General features: G+C 38.7%; 1 pseudogene; it reads left to right on the plus strand.

Annotated features, from left to right (window-relative positions):
- The first annotated feature begins 689 nt into the window (after window positions 1-689).
- On the plus strand, window positions 690-1445 carry LOC118730101 (annotated as a pseudogene).
- Window positions 1446-4743: the final 3298 nt, after the last annotated feature.

The raw sequence follows: 4743 nt of genomic DNA on the forward strand, positions 1-4743 counted from the left end.
AAATTTCAGAAATAAGAGTAAACACTTTGTATCTATTCATACATAAATATTTAACTTTCCTCAGAAATAGTTTGATGTTTGTTTAAAGCCATTTTTTAAAAACTAATCTGCTTTGAGAGATATTTTCTGAATTTTGTATAGACATTTTCAATTTGTAAATCCCTGCCTCTTTTTATTTGCCTTTAATTATTATTCATTATCTATATCCTTTATTGGAATGAAAGATATCTGAGAGCAGGGAATATGTTTGTCTGATTCCCTATTATACTTTGTGTCCCTATCATATTTAGTAAATACTAAATAAGGAAGTATTAATAAAACTGCTTTCTGTGTACACATTGACTACCCTCACAAATGAAATGAAAGACAAAGAATAAGTTCAAGTATTTTTAAGATGTATACATTAATCTCAACTTAATTTATAATGTATATATGTATATATGCATGTTTAATGGGGGTAATCCTAGCATTGTACTAAGGTTAATGTCTTTGTTATGTTGAATTGCATCAAACAATATGAGATGTAGATTCGGTATGCTGCTCTTATTCATATATAAATATCAATAGAATAATACACAAGATAAAAGTTGTAGAAGAGAACCTTTTTTTTTTTTTTTTTTAGCAATCAGCACCAACTCTTGCACTTCTCTTTCCTTTGCTACCATCCAGTTCCAGGATCAGCTGCCATCATGGGTTTTGAAGATCAGAAAAGTCCTGCCAGCCTCCAGGTGCCCAGTGAGTACCTGGTGGACAGCAGCTACATCAAGGGCTCTGTGCCATCACAAGCAGATGTGGCAGTATTTGAGGCAGCCTTTGGCCCACCACCTGCCGACATGTATCATGCCCTGTGTGGGTATAATCACATCAAATCTGCCGAAAAGGAAAAGACCAGCCTGCCAGGAGTGAAGACAACTTTAGGCAAGTATGGCCCAGCTAATGTGGAAGGCACCACGAAAGTGGAGCTACAGATAGTAAAGATGATGATGACATTGATCTGTTTTGATCTGATGATGAGGGAGAAAGTAAAGAAGCAAAGAGGCTAAAAGAAGAATGCCTCACACACTATGAGTCCAAGAAAGCCAAAAAAGTCCGTGTACTTGTTGACAAGTCTTCCTTCTTATTAGATTGAATTCATGCGATAATGAGATAGATATGATAAAATTAGAAGAGTGTGTCAGGTGAATTCAAGCTGACAGCTTTATCCTGGGTCCTTCTAAACCAGTTCCAATGGGTATGGAATTTAAAAAACAACAACAACAACAACAAAAAAAACCCCACACAAAACTTCAAATAAGCGTATAGTAGAAGACAAAGTTGGAACAGATATGTTGAAAGTGGGGATCACTGCTTTTGAAGACTAAATGTAGTCCATGGATGTGGCTGCTTTCATTCAACAAGATCTAAAATCCACCATGGATCATTGCCAATAAATAAAACTTGAAAAACAAACAAAAGAAGAGATCTGGCTCATAAATATATAGGGGAAATACTGCATTTCAAGGTCTCCATGAGAAAGCTCTGCAGATGAAACCTATGAAAAGTTAGCTTGGGTGGAACTCAGGGGAACTTTTTATTTGGGTGTGTCTGGAGTTTATTCAGCTATATGCAATTATTATTTCCTATTAACATTTATTTTTCTATTAAGTTTTCATAGTTTTAAACTTCTTAAAAACTTGGACCCATAATTATATCATGAACTTGGATAGAACTGTTTGCTTTCTCCTAAGAAAAGTCATGACACATTTTCAGAGGCTAATGTTACTCAAATTTCACATCGACTTTCAGCAACCTGGAGCAGAGCTGAGAGAAGGAAAGAAAGCAGTTGTAATGAGAATATAGGTGTTATTTTTCCTTACACTGAAAAATAATTCTACAACATTTTTATAGTAGAAGACTTTGGATGTTGAGTAAGATTATATATATATATATATATATATATATATATATATATATATATAGTCAGTTGAAGTAATTAATCATTGTCAGGAGTAAAGGTGTAGTCATATATAAGATCATACCTGATTTGGATTCACAATCCAAGTTGCCTAAATCTTGTACCTTTCTTACCTTATTTCTGTGTATGTGTGGATGTTTGTGTATATATGTAGAAATATTTGTGTATGTGTGTGTGGGGGCTTTATGTATGTATACATACACATACCTAAATATATAAGAAGGATCATTTCTAAGCATTTCCTATAATCATGTTGGACCATATGACTAGTCTTGGCCAGTAGGCTAAAGTGGAATTGACATATATCACTTCTGGATCAAACAAGCAGGAGTAGAATTGAATTCTTTATTCATTATCTTCCCTTGCCACAGTGATGTAGAACCCAAATACTATAAATGCCCATAGTTAAAAGTGAAAGCCACCTGCACCCCTGAATTACCCTTTGGAAGTTTGGCTGCTCTGCATTAGCACTATGTGAACAAGAAACAAAATGTTGCCCATTAAACTATTGAGATTTGGGCACTTGATTATTGCAGTGTAAGTTTATCCTTCAAGAACAAATCAGAAAGCTGTTCAGATTGTTCAAATTGAGTGGATTTAATACAAGAAATTGTTGGCACAGGTGATGTGAGAATAAACAGCAAACCAAAGACAGTAAGGCAACCCAGAGATTATAAATAATAAGCTGATACACTTTGAACAGAAGGACAATGGGAGAAGATGGTATTAACCCAGAAGCTAAAGATATGCAATGAAAGCTAGAACCGCTGGGAGGCCTGCCTGATAGAAACTGGAACAATAGTTTGGAGGGAACTAGTAAGAGAGGCAACAAAGATCAAAGGTGATAGGATATTCACCATTCTGCTTTCTTCTCTCCCCCTATTCATCTGCTAGGTTTTCTATTTGCTCTTATAAAAAATCCAGAGGGAAAGGGAGCTGAGAAATGTAGTTCCTTTAATGTATAGCAAAGTTGGGGGGAGGTAGTATGAACCTTAAAGCAAATTGATTGTCGATTGGCACAGTAGCTTAGCCTAGACTAGTGAGTAGACTAACTCTGTGAAGAAGCACAGAGAGGGTGTGTACTTAACTCTGAAAGAGTCATTCTTTTTTTGTCAAAAGGAGAGATCCAGTGTCAGTACTGTGGCCCAATGAACTATTTTCCTCGATTTTGACAAATTCCTGGAGGAGAGGGGTAAAAGAATGTTAAAAAGAAGAGAAAGAAGTGGAATGATGTCTCAAACACCTCCTAGAGGCCAATATCTTCTTCAGCTTTTGTTTTTTTCCTAACCCGATGGACTGCACAGCAATGCTTTAGTGAACTAGGATTGTCCATGTTGCTTGCTGGGAGGAGTGATCAGAGAACTAAAACAAACAAACAAACAAACAAACAAACAAAAACAGGGCTTGACGGGCTGTGGGACTGCATCCTGTGCCAGAGACTGTAGGTTTGAAAGCATTTTCTTCAGATAGACGTTACATCTTGTTGAAAGACACGCTTTCAGTTGGCTAAGGAGAAAGTAGGGGCTGAGTGACAACTCACTGGTAAAATTAGGAAAAGCTCATGAAAGGAACAGAGAGCAGGAAGATGGGCATTTTTATTCTCACCTGCTTGCAGATCCAGCTGCCCTTTTTTAACTATAAAGTAATTCTCAAGCACCGTGTCTTGTTGGATGAACCGAACAGAGAGAAGAGACCTCGGTGCCTGATAGACAAGACTGTGTTCCTCTGGAGATCTGCCCTGTGAGCGATACATATAAACGTTTCAACGATGACCGCTTTGGTTTTATTTGATAATTACAGTTGAAATTAATCATTACTGATCACAACACCCCCACTGTGTTACAGCTTCCATCCATCATCCCAGTCCAAGAGGAAGAAGACATATATATCAGGTGATGAAATTTTTTACTCTGAATGGCTGAATATAGGAATGAGGATTCTGAAATCTATCACCAAGTCGAGGGATTACCGAGTGCATTGTGTGAATCTCTACCAGAAAAGAATGAAGTAGGGTCTGCTTTAGATATTCGGTGGTCAAATCATGCATATGCACACAATGTATTCTTTTCACATCTCTCCCTGACCTTTCCCGGTAAGACTTTAGAGATGAAGGTCTATCTCACAGACTGACAGGTGATGGGATGGATCCTTCGGAGATCTTTCCAGCAGGTTACAAAAATCCCCCGGTTTAGTCCTACCACAAATCTGTCCTTGATCCTGGAGGCAGGCTACAGCTGGCAAGGGAAAGGAAACACAGAGTTCAAAGTAAGGTGAGGAGGCTCACGGCCAAAAAATCCCATATGCAGAGGCTGCTTATGGCCTTCCCCAGCCCATATGGAAGTTCACTGCTTTTACCATTTAGAGTTCCCAGGAGAGCCTGTCTGGAAGGAGAAATAAATCCCTCTCCCTGCTAACACCAGATCCTGCTTGCTGCATGTGGGATATTACTCAGCAGGCGCAGCTGCACTTGCAGTTTTATATAAACATCCGCGGCCTCTCCTATAGCATGAGCCTCGCTCTTTCTTTTGGAGCACTTTCCTCCCAATTTCAAGTTCCCTGCACATAAACAATCCCCAGAAACCGAGCCAAATGTAAATCATGTTAAAGCGTGAAAAGAGATGGTATTTGGGCCAGGACCCAGGATACCCAGCCACTTGAATCCTTCCTTCAACCCACACTGCCCAGAACGCAATATGCCTGAGAGATGTGTGCACAGAGGGCAAGGCCAGGCCTAGGCACATCGTTCACCACTCTGTGGCTTTTGCCCTGTATCCCAATGTAATAGCACC

Source organism: Pipistrellus kuhlii, unplaced genomic scaffold (genome assembly GCF_014108245.1).
Source record: "Pipistrellus kuhlii isolate mPipKuh1 unplaced genomic scaffold, mPipKuh1.p scaffold_m20_p_3, whole genome shotgun sequence".
Taxonomy (NCBI): Eukaryota; Metazoa; Chordata; class Mammalia; order Chiroptera; family Vespertilionidae; genus Pipistrellus; species Pipistrellus kuhlii.